Source organism: Podarcis liolepis (genome assembly GCF_965112155.1).
Source record: "Podarcis liolepis genome assembly, chromosome: 10".
Taxonomy (NCBI): domain Eukaryota; kingdom Metazoa; phylum Chordata; class Lepidosauria; order Squamata; family Lacertidae; genus Podarcis; species Podarcis liolepis.
In genome coordinates, this window is record NC_139562.1 from 16,220,953 (window position 1) to 16,233,280 (window position 12,328).

General features: G+C 44.1%; 1 long non-coding RNA gene across 1 annotated transcript; it reads right to left on the reverse strand.

The window, feature by feature from the left end:
• Positions 1 to 9,242: 9,242 nt before the first annotated feature.
• Positions 9,243 to 11,023, reverse strand: LOC310688190. Its single transcript, XR_014516798.1, has 2 exons — positions 10,775 to 11,023; positions 9,243 to 9,732 (listed from the first exon to the last, which is right to left on the reverse strand). It is a non-coding gene; the product is annotated as an uncharacterized lncRNA (long non-coding RNA).
• Positions 11,024 to 12,328: the final 1,305 nt, after the last annotated feature.

Here is a 12,328-nt window from a genome sequence, read left to right on the forward strand (position 1 = left end):
ATTGGTGAGTAAAAATTATTTAAAAACATAATTCTATTTTTGGAAGTGAGAGCTGGACCATAAAGAAGGCTGATCGCCAAAGAATTGATGCTTTTGAATTATGGTGCTGGAGGAGACTCTTGAGAGTCCCATGGACTGCAAGAAGATCTAACCTATCCATTCTGAAGGAAATCAGCCCTGAGTGCTCACAGGAAGGACAGATCCTGAAGCTGAGGCTCCAATACTTTGGCCACCTCATGAGAAGAGAAGACTCCCTGGAAAAGACCCTGATGTTGGGAAAGATGGAGAGCACAAGGAGAAGGGGACGACAGAGGAAGAGATGGTTGGACAGTGTTCTCGAAGCTACCAGCATGGGTTTGAACAAACTGCGGGAGGCAGTGGAAGACAGGAGTGCCTGGCGTGCCCTGGTCCATGGGGTCACGAAGAGTTGGACACGACTAAACGACTATACAGCAACAATTCTATTTTTCTTTTTCTTTTGTATTCAAATGTCTCAGGAGAAATAACCACTTGGCAAACTTCTTGCCATATCAAGCCCTAAACAAGAATTTGCTTACACCTGGGGTGGGGAACCCATAGCTATCCAGATCTTGCTGGACTACAACTCCCCTAATCCATGATCATTGGCCATGCAGGGTGGGGCTGATGGGAGCTGTAGTCCAACAACATCTTGAAGACCACAGGCTCTGCATCCCTAGTTTACATCAAAGTGGGATGAGCCTAATAAGACTGTGAGTATGGGGATTTCCTGTGAGTCTCTAGTCTCTTAGGAGAAAACATTGGCAAGACAGCTACAGCAATGGCTCGCCTCTCCAAAAGGATGAGGGAGAATATGGTGCTAATGACCAATACCAGGATGAAGGTCTACCAGATTTGCATGTTGTGCTCGCTGCTGTAGGAAAGTGAGTCATGGGCAACTTACAAGCTTCAGGAGTGATGCCTCAATGCCTTCCACATGTGCTGCATCAGGAAGATTTGGGGCATCTCATAGTAGGACAGAGTCTCAAACAAGGATGTGCTCTCCCAAGCCCACATTTCCAGTATGTTCACACTCCTGACTCAGCAATAGCTACGCAGGCTTGGTCATGTCCATAGAATGGAAGATGGCAGTATCTCCAAGGATGTGCTCTTTAGGGAGCTGGCTGCAGGCACCGGCCTGTTGGCAGACCAACCCTGCGCTGCAAAGGTATCTATAAATGTGACATGGAGGCTGGCAACCTCAACCCTGCCTTGTGAGAATCCCTTGCAGACAACCACAGTGCCTAGAGACAGACAATCAGGTCGTATATCTACAGCAGTGACCAGAGGAAGAATGACTGCTGGAAGGACTGCAGAGAGAAGAAATGCTATGGTGCATCTGCAGCAACACAAGCAGACACAAATGTTGGGTACCAACAACACTTGAAGGGCATCAGGTTTGGGAAGGTTTCTCTGAGCCCTGGATTGGACCCTTCCAATCCAGTTGTCACCTGGATGAGCCAATCTGGGGGTGCAGAAAGAGTATAAGAAGCATCTTAAGAAAAAACTGGTTGGTACATTTCAGGTCTATGATGGGGTGGAAGGCTGCCCAAGTGCTGTTGGAGCCCAGCTCCCATCTGCCCCAACCAAAATGTGTCATCCACCACTAGACCTTTTCCATCTATTTAATGTGAGCACCAGGGGTTAGAATGGTTGGGCACCTGCTGCGTCTCATTCGCCACCTGGGGACAACCACCATAAGGCCCCTGGTTCTGCTGCGGCTTTTGACCACTAGGAATGGGCAAAACATTTTTATTCCCAGAATGAGTAATTTTTGCACATGTTCACTCTTAAGTCATTTCTGTTCCAGTTTCATTAACCTGTAATTAAAAAAAAAAAGTGTGAAAATTCACATTTTAAATATACATTTCCAAATGTGTTTTCTCTCAAACTATGCATCTCTAAATGTATTTTGATATGTTTTCATTTTGCTTTGAGCCAAGAACTGCCTCTTGAATACTCGGGAAGTGAGGAAGCTGGTGAGTTCCTGTGTTCTGAGCTGCACTAGTCTAGCTAGTGTGGATCAGATCAGTCCGCACTGGAATTTGTGAAGGCCAAGTTCCTCAGGCGCCCCTAGCTGCCACCTGCTGCTCTCTGGCCAAGAAAGCATGAACAAGTGACTGGTAGCAATTGCAATTATGAGCTGACGCCTCTTGCTTTGCTCACCTTGGTGAGTCAACACCTGGGAGTAATGGTGGCAAGCCCAGTGAGAGTTTATGGAAAGGGGGGAAAGTACATTAAGGGTCTGAATCAAACCAAGTGACAACAAAGGAGATGTTGACTAAACATCAGGAAAATCTTTCTGATAGTAAGAGTTGTTCAAAAGTGGAACAGTCTCCTTCAGGGGGTTGTGAACTTCCTTTGAGGTATGTAAGCAGAGGTTGGATGACCATCAGTCATGGATGCTTTAGCTGAGATTCCTGCATTGCAGGGGGTTGGATTAGATGACCCTTGGGGTCCCTTCCAACTCTACAATGATTGTATACCTCCTCTCCCCCCCAAAAGCCCACTGGAATCAGCATGGTCTGCAACAGGGGTGAGAACCTGGTGCCAGCTGTTGTGCCCAACCAGCATGGCCAATGATCAAGGATGATGGGATTTGCAGTCCATCAGAAACTGATAGCCAAAGGTTCCCCAATCCCTGAAATGAAGAAAGCCTGAAATGCATAGAAGGTTTCCTTCGCACACAAACCCAATTGGGAATTCAATGTATGGCTTGAAGCATTCATTCCAGCAAGCCAGACTTCCTCAGCCTGGTGTCCTTGAGATGTTCTTGGACCACCATTAATCCCGGTGAGTTTAGCCAAAGTTCAGGGGCGACGGGAGTTGCAGTCCAGCAACATCTGGAAAGGCCATAGGTTCCCCATCCCTGGTCAACATGGTTGTCCCCTGCACAGCCACCTCTCCCAACAATCTACTGAGGTTTCCTTAGGAGCCATTTATTATCCGTAAATACTTTTAATGGATCTTGTGGTGGCTCAGGGTGGGGGCAGGGGTGGCTAGCAAATGCTTTCCTTGCAGGAATAAAAAGCTTCTCTTAAATGCCTCGATTTGATTTTTCCCCCCTTATTTTTTTTATTTCATTTTCTATACAGCAGGGTTCATATATTAATTCCTTTTATCAGGGATAACTGATGCTATCTTCCCCTTTGCTACAAAAATTAAAGCCATTCTTAAAAAGTGACCCGAGTCACTGCATAGCGGAAAGGCATCTATTAGATAAAGTTAAAATGAAAAGCTAGAAAGAGTCGTCTGTCTAATCCTTCCTCTTACCAATGACTCAGATAGATCTTTTCAAACAGAAAAATGAAAGGACTCGCAGTTTCTGAAGGTTTTTTTTTTCCCCTCTCCCCCTCCCTTCTTTTTTTAAAGGTTCAAACTACAGTACCTGGGAGAGAGAGGGGGGAGGGGGAAAATTGCCAAAGTTGTAGAGTATCTAAAAAGGAGAGAAGATCAAATTTATTTTTCTGACACAACGACTCTTTTTTATTTATCTTTTTGCTACTGGCCATAAAAGTAAAGAAGCAAAACTTCAACAAAATATCTAAAGGTTCCATAAACAGCCCCTTTCGTTTCAGATGCTACTTTTTCTTTTTTTTACAAACCGAAACCAGTTAGGCACTTACAACCGTGTAAAGCAAATGGGTGGGTGCGAGTTTGGGCTTACTTTACTTATTTTTCTTAATTTTTATCTGTTACAATTTGATTTGTGGACGTTTCTGTTCCCCTTTCTCCTTCCTCTGCCAGGAGAGCACTTTCTGCTAACCTCATTTAGCTGAATCCTATCTGAGCCATGAAGAAGTTTCATTTTCCCACTTGATCTGTGGAAAGACAAATCGAATGAATGCTGCGACGCTGGAATAAAACATGGCCCTGATGTGAAGCAGAGACGCTGAATTATTTCATGTGGGGGGCAGCTAAAAATGCTCACTTACCCACTATTTGAGTAGGCATTGCGCGGTGTTATGCTGCCATCCGTACAGTTAGCTTGGATTTGTTGATAGCTATCCTTGTTTTCTGATTGATTTTCTGATTTGCAGGGGCAATCTCACATTCATGGCAGCTACAGGGGACGGGGAATGGATGGAGAAGGCAGTGCGGGGAGGTAAGTTTGAGAATGTCAGAGTCTCAAGGGAAGTTTTTTAAAACACAAAAGATGAAGGAACTTGGACGGAACATAGTAAGCTACCTTATACTGAGTCAGATCACTGGTCCATATAGCTTAGTATTGTCTACACTGCCTGGCAGTGGCTTTCCATGGTCTCAGTGTTTCACAGTCTTACCTGGAGAGCCCAGGGATTGAAGTGCAGACTTTCTGCTTGCAAGGCAGAAACTTTAAACGCTACATCCAGGTTCCGCAGCTGTCTGAACAGAGCCAAATATCACCCTTGGTGTGCACATGCTGAAAGGCTTTTTAAAAGGTACCTCAATCTATCAACCCAGGAGCAAGCTAGGGACACAGATAGGCACAAAAAAATATGGCATGTCTCTGGCAAACCAGTGGCAATTTTAAGAACCAGGCTTTGCCTTAGCATGTTCTGCTACAGTACTAAAGCCCTATTCCACCTCTGGGACTTCTCAAACTCTAGAACCTAAATAATGTTATTGGCAATGAAACAAACCTAGCTTGAGAGCTGTGGCTCCTACATCTAAAGCGAAGCCCATTGCACGATGATAGTTCTAGTGTATGCTCATTGGCAAGAGCTTTGGGAAACCTGAACAAGACGAGCTCCTTGCAAGACATCTGCTGCAAGAGAAGTAAAACAAAACTTTGCTAAACCTGAGCCATCAGCAATCTTACCAGGAAGCTAAATCCACCTACTCATAGGCTGTTGTTGTTTCCTAATAGAGTGAAGAAATAAGGACTTAAGTCTGCTGCTCTGCTTTACAGAATGAAGGTATGTAGCATCCTAGTGGTTTTATTTTTCTGAGTATACTTTGGGGGATACGATCCAACCAAATGCAAATATTAAAATATTTATACACCAAAGCACAAAGCAAACTGTGCATCGAAAAAGCCGTATTAATGCATAATATGATGTGAATACAAGATGCGCAGATGGCATCATATTGCTTTGGCGAGGAGGAGAGGTCAAACAATACACCAATTGACTTTGACTGCTATCATATAAACTACTCTAATGTGGAGCTGTGAGCTGCCAGATTGCACTCCCTTTGACTAAGTATCTTACGGCATGATGTAATCACCAGGCACAGGACAGATGCTCTCCCTGGCTGTAATACACAAAGCCCGAAGACAGTGGCGCAATATTTAGGTGTAATGGATCTCTGTGCTTGGGAGCATGTACGCAGTCATGGTGATCTGTATTCTTGTTCTTAAGGACATTCCACAGGACTTAGGATAGTGAAAGCTGGCATTCCAATCTCGGTTTCATTGCATTGACAATATTTATATGCTGCCCGGCAATGAAAGTTCCCTGGATGATTTACAAGTGAAAATTAAAACCATTAGATTTATAAATAATTAAATAAATAAATGGCACGAGCGTGAAACAGAGTTTAACCAGAAACAGTGAAGGTTATCCTTTAGCCACCTTGGGCACTTGGTTCTGGAGTGGAAAGGCAGGGTAAGAACATCAAAATAAACAGTCCAGAAGGAGGGGAAAAGAGGGGGGGAGGGAGAGACAGAGATAGATAGATGATAGATGATAGATAGATAGATAGATAGATAGATAGATAGATGATAGACAGATAGATAGATAGATAGATAGATAGATAGATAGATAGATAGATGATAGATAGATGATAGACAGATAGATAGATAGATAGATAGATAGATAGATAGATAGATGATAGATAGATAGATAGATAGATAGATAGATAGATAGATAGATAGATAGAGATAGATAGATAGATAGATGATAGATGATAGATGATAGATGATAGATAGATAGGTGATAGATAGATAGATAGATAGATGATAGATAGATAGATAGATAGATAGATAGATGATAGATAGATAGATAGATAGATAGATAGATAGATAGATAGATAGATGATAGATAGATAGATGATAGATAGATAGATGATAGATGATAGATAGATAGATAGATAGATAGATAGATAGATAGATAGGTGATAGATAGATAGATAGATAGATAGATAGATAGATAGATAGATAATAGAATGTTTGGCCCAAGGTCATCCAATAAGCTTCTGTAGGGTAAAAGTAAAGGACCCCTGGACTGTTAAGTCCAGTCAAAGCCAACTATGGGGTTTCAGACTGAGGGAGCTGGCATTTGTCCACAGACAGCTTTCCTGGACAAGTGGCCAGCATGACTAAACACCATGGGACACCATGACGGAAGCCAGAGCACATGGAAATGCTGTTTACCTTCCCGCCGCAGCGGTACCTATTTATCTATTTGCACTGGCATGTTTTCAAATTGCTAGGTTGGCAGGAACTGGGACAGAGCAACGGGAGCTCACCCCGTTGTGGGGATTCAAACCGCCAAGCTTCTGATCAGCAAGCACAAGAGGCTTAGTGGTTTAGACTGCAGTTCCACCCTGTAGGATGACAAGGTGAAGTAAGAGGGGTGGACTTCTCCCCAGGGTCCCTCTACCAGCTACATGAGTGTACAGTCCTTGTGCCCAGGAGGAGGAAGCTGAAGAAGAAAGAAGGGGGAAGGGAGAAGCAAGCAGGAAGCAAGAGGAGGAAAGAGAGAACAGAAAAAGAAAAGGGAAAAAGGAACAATAAAGAAAAATAAAAAGGACTTCCAATTTTCCATCTGCCAGTTATGATCATCGTATCTAAAGGGCATTTTCTCTCCCTAGAACCATAGTTTCACAGTAAATGTGATGATGACCATCAAAACTCCATCATAAGGCAGAGGGGATCTTGGGTGGGCAGAGCCAAGAAAGCCAGGTAGAGCCAGAGAGCAGGGTCTCCACTGCGACTATTTTAAAAAAACTAAAAATGCTTGTTTTCTGAAAACAAGAGCTTGTTCTTGAAATGGAAATGGCCACATCTCATAGTACTAGAACCTGGCGACCATCCAGTGAAGCTGAACGTTGGGATATTTGCGACAAACAAAACGAAAAGCTTCCTCACACAGTGCATGCTTCAACTATGAAGTCCATTCTGGTGTCCACCATATTGGATGGCTTTAAAAGAGGATTAGACCAATTTCTGAAGGAAAATCTCTCAGTGGCTACTAGCCAGCTATGTTCTTTCTCCACTGCTGAAGGCAGTGTGCCTCTGTGCACCAGTTGCTGGGTATCATTCCTGTTGTACTCAGATTCCTCTTGTGGTCTTCCCACAGGCACCTGCTTGGCCACTGTGAGAACTAGATGGACTTTTGGCCTGCCCCAGTCAGCCTCTTCTCCCCTTCTCCTCATGAGGCGCTATTCCAGATCCCTCAACCCCCAGAAGCCTACCATTTGTCATTGTGCCCACTCCCTCATTTAAGACAGTTGCGAGAAACTTGGCTCTTCAAACCCCATTCCATGTGCATTTTAGCTGCCGTCGTTGTTGGTTTAACATGTTAACACCTGGGTTTTATGGCTTCTGTTGTCGTTTGGAACAAGGTGCAATTCACTGTTTCCCATTCTTGCATGACTACTGTTTTGTTAGCCGCCTTGAGTTCCATTTCTGGAAATAAGGCGGGATGTAAGATTCGACCACCCTTCCTAGTCAAATCCATTTGTACCATCAATTGAAAAATAAATAAAAACAAACCATGGTCTCTGAAGCTCCTTTTGCTCCTGCGATCCAACCAGCTCACATTGTGGTACTCTTTGATCTCCATTTACAGTAGCAACTCCAGCGAACTGTTTTTGAATCTAGACTCGTTTCCAGATGGGTGTTCTCAGACTATGTTCGCCCTCTCTGCCCGGCTTGATTAGCAAAGCGCTCTCTCGCTCTCTCTCTCTCTCTCTCTCTCATATTTACTCCCATGAGAAAGTTATCATTTATCATACTTATGTTCATTTCACCCCTATTCTAATCACAGTGGCTTTCATGTAACAGGAAAAGTAGAGGGAGGGAGGAACACAAGATTAACACCCCATTAGTACACCTTTATTGCCTCACACGCTCACTTCTGAAGCAAACACTATGCCCTATATTACATTCCTTTCTTTTCTCTTTAACGTCTGGCCTCTCCAGCCCCCTTATCAGCATTATCTGAATGTAAATATTAGATGGAGCTGTGGGAAAATAGAAAGCAACTTGTAAATCTGCATATTCACCACAGAAGCAAAAAATGAAGAATGAATCTTCAAGCCAACCATCTGGCTTTAAACAATGCTCCATTTCAAAGGTAACTATTTATAAAACAACATATACTGATGGTTTGGCAGATTAGCATAAGCGCACATTAAGAATGCCATCGCTCTGGGCGCATTTCATGCACCCGCAAGATTATGGCATAAATGCAGAATCCTTTCTTTCCTTCCTTCTTTCTTTCTTTCTTTCTTTCTTTCTTTCTTTCTTTCTTTCTTTCTGCTTCTCTCCAGCATCATGTGACACAATAGGTTACCAAGCCTCAAGGGGCTTCTGGAAGATGCTTTGTGAAGGGTGGCAAACTACGTGATAGAATAAACTGTCACAACAAATGGATGAGGATTATTAAAATTGTTACCATTGAATGGGCAACAGTGGTCAGACTATCATTGTCTGGAAGCTGAAGACATTCCTAGCCACTGAGGCCATCTGGGCCTCTAGTGCCAAAGATTGATTCAGGAACACCCCCAGATTATGAACCAGCCCTTTCAGAAGAAGTATACCCAAAGCAGGTAATTGAGTAGTTATCCAGGCTTGAGACCCACCCACTATGCCTCCATCTTGCCAGGATTCAGATGAGGGGGCACAGTATATGTTAAAGAAATAAATCAGAAACTGAGTCACATGCCAGGTCTTAAGCACAAGAGGCAGAAGTACCTATTACCCCAGGAAGCCCCACTAGATGGAACGAGCTGTATTGTATATCTGCAATCTTTACAGGTTTGATTGAAGAAGCTCAAGCTGCTTTTTCTGATTTGCAGGGTTATGCGAATGCTCCTTGTCCGTGATTCGATGAGTGGTTGGAAATGCAAGAGTCAAGGTTGCTGTTGGGTTCTCTCCAGCCCCTCACAAATACTTACATTAACAAATTCCCATTTGCTTTCTGAGAATATTCCTCCGCTTTTTTGCTTCGACATTCAATGCCAGTAAACACAATCACGGGAATCAGTGCTGAAAACAAACACAAAAGGAATGCAAGTGAAGGCGAAGGGGATGATTTTATTTGTATTTTTTTTCCCCAGGGGGAGAAAAAAAAGAGAATGCATAAGTGCCAAGATTGTGTTGCAATTTGTACTTTATTCATGTCACATAAAGCATGTTGAGAGACAGCAAAACCCAACTGAAGAAAAGTTAGAAGGGACTTGATTAAGGTATTCAGATGCATAAAAGGCACAGTGAAAACTAATCAGCTTCTCTCTCTCTTCCCCCCATCATCCCCTTCCTTTGACTCTCGCCTTGGAGAGCATGGTCACTCCAAATCAAAGGGCAATAAAAACAGTGCAAATTAGAGCAGCTTCTTCATGCAGCTTTACTCAGCCAAAGGAATTCACGTGCACAATATATTATCCCGACAAGTCTATTGCCTTGATTGAAAGGGAAATTCTGGCTGATTTCCTGAATAAGGTTATTAAAGGGGACTGGAAAAATCTTCCTTTCAACTTTCTCAATCAGCAGCTCCGATACCAAACCTGCAAGCAAGAAAGAGAGAGACTAAGGGTGCAATCTAAAACCACTCTGTGCCAGGTCAGGCTGGGCTGGGGTTGACTTGGGTGGAGATAAACCCTCTGCCCAGCTGACTGCCTCTGGCCTCTACCTGCTGAGTGATGCTGTGATGGACCAGAGTCGGGTGATGCAGTACCTTGGAATTCCACCAGAGTGCTGGAGCTGCTCTCTGATTGGCTACCAAGCCAGAGAGGGGTGGAGACAGCACTTTGGGGGAGGGATAAAAGGAGCAGTTTCTAAGAGAGCGTTCAGATGGTTTAGGACAGGCATCCCCAGCCTGCGGCCCTCCAGATGTTTTGGCCTATAACTCCCATGATCCCTAGCTAACAGGACCAGTGGTCAGGGATAATGGGAATTGTCATCCAAAACATCTGGAGGGCCGAAGGTTGGGAATACCTGGTTTAGGAAATAGTTTTGGGGAGATAGTTGAAGAGATGGTTTAAGAAAGCTTTGAGGAGGGAGGGTTGGGGAAAAGAGAGAGCATTGGTTCTAATCTGTGTGTATAGCATCCACTCTGAGGGACATATCTAAAGCTAGGGTGTTAAGTTGTGGGTGAACATATCAGACGACACAGCGATTCTTCAAACAGCTCTTGTTTATTCACAGGCCAGAACAGAACTGAACTGAAGGGTTCAGTCAGCCTACTTACATAGAGCTCAACTACAAGGCAACAGTAACAACTTTCTGTAACTATCCAATCACTGAACGTCACTTTCGATCCCTTATTTGCATAACTAGCTACAGTATCCCCCTGCTGGCCCAGGGTGAGAACTTCAGTACATAACATAGGGAAAGGAGTCTCTTAGCTTAGATAGGAAGACAGTTTTTAGTGTCTTGTGAGAGTATCAGGAAGAGGTTAACTGGAGGGCTGAGTTTCAATGAGAAGTAGAGGTGTGGGTTGGGTCTCATTTCAGTCAGGAGGGGAGTATTCTTCTAGGAAGAGAAGAATCCCAAACCAGTTAAGAAGGGTGTGGTGAGCCCCTATGTCTGTTATACTGCTAGAAGTACCTCAGGAAATGCTTCCTGCCCCCTGGTCTCCCAGAACCATAAGAGCCATGAAAAGGGTAGAGGAGAGGTTAGTTGCCTGCAGGCCCAATCTCCGATTGCTTGGAAAAAGCCCTGGAGAGTAGAGGACTTAGGTGGCTGTGAGGAAGTGGGGACTTTCAGTCTTGGCAACTGATTTTAATGGAGTAAGACCACCAGAAATGAACTGCTCATTAGGCCTCAGCCTAGTCTGTGAGGATCACTCAACCAAATCTGTGGGGATCATGATTTTGCTAACAAAGAGTTAGCTGTGTGATTACTGACCGTCATGCTCCTGTGACATGGACAGGGTGGCCCTGCTCAGCATGTCCATGTCACTCAGCCTTGTCATGTCACTGGGAGAATTGTGGGAAATTTAAATGGCAGTGGAACTGATTTGAGGATTTCTAGCAGCTTGCCCAAAGGCATTCACTGATGCTGGGCTTAACAAGTGTTGCTTTGTTGCATCATTAGCCCACCAGATACTGGAAAAGAGTCTGGAGATGTAACACAGTGAAGGTCTTGCAGAACATGCTAAGGATTAAAAAGGTAAAGGTAAAGGGACCCCTGACCATTAGGTCTAGTCGTGACCGACTCTGGGGTTGTGGCGCTCATCTTGCTTTATTGGCCGAAGGAGCTGACGTACAGCTTCTGGGTCATGTGGCCAGCATGACTAAGCCGCTTCTGGTGAACCAGAGCAGCGCACGGAAACGCTGTTTACCTTTCCACCGGAGCTGTACCTATTTATCTACTTGCACTTTGACGTGCTTTCGAACTGCTAGGTTGGCAGGAGCAGGGACCGAGCGACGGGAGCTCACCCCATCGCGGGGATTCAAACCACTGACCTTCTGATTGGCAAGTCCTAGGATCTGTGGTTTAACCCACAGCGCCACCCATGTCCCTATGCTAGGGATTAGCTCACATTAAAAAGCCTCCAAACACATACTCTCCATTTATGTGCCAGTAACTAACAAAACCAAGGCTTAGATCTTGCTCCGTGACTTGTTTGTATTTGAGCTATGTCCTGTTGATTGGAGGGAGAGGCCCATTAAGCATTTCTACCAAAATGGGCAATCAAAAATATTATCATCTTACAACTTCCCCATTGATCTGCAGATCGCTCAATTTTGCTCCTGTTTTCTTTTCATGATGTGCTATAATCTGGACGACGGTGGGTTGGAACAAAAGGTTTCCCCGACACCACTTGTCACTGCAGTTTTACTGTGCCTTTTAAAGATCAGAACCCCGGCCGTAGTTGGAGGCGGAAGGCCAGGAAACCACAGATACCTGCTTCACACCATTACTGAAAGCAACGTGTTCTGATGGTGAAATGAAAGCAGTTATCCAGAGTGTATCCTTTTAACTGTGCCTCTTCCATTATAGCGAATAATGGCTATTTAAATACCTGCAAGTTGAAATTATCCTGATGGAAAATGCAGCCGGGAAAAGTATGAAAGACAAAGAACTTTAAAATAAATCTCCACCTGCCATATGAAGCAATTTTTGCACCAGATGGCAGATGTTTATGACGGTGCTTAA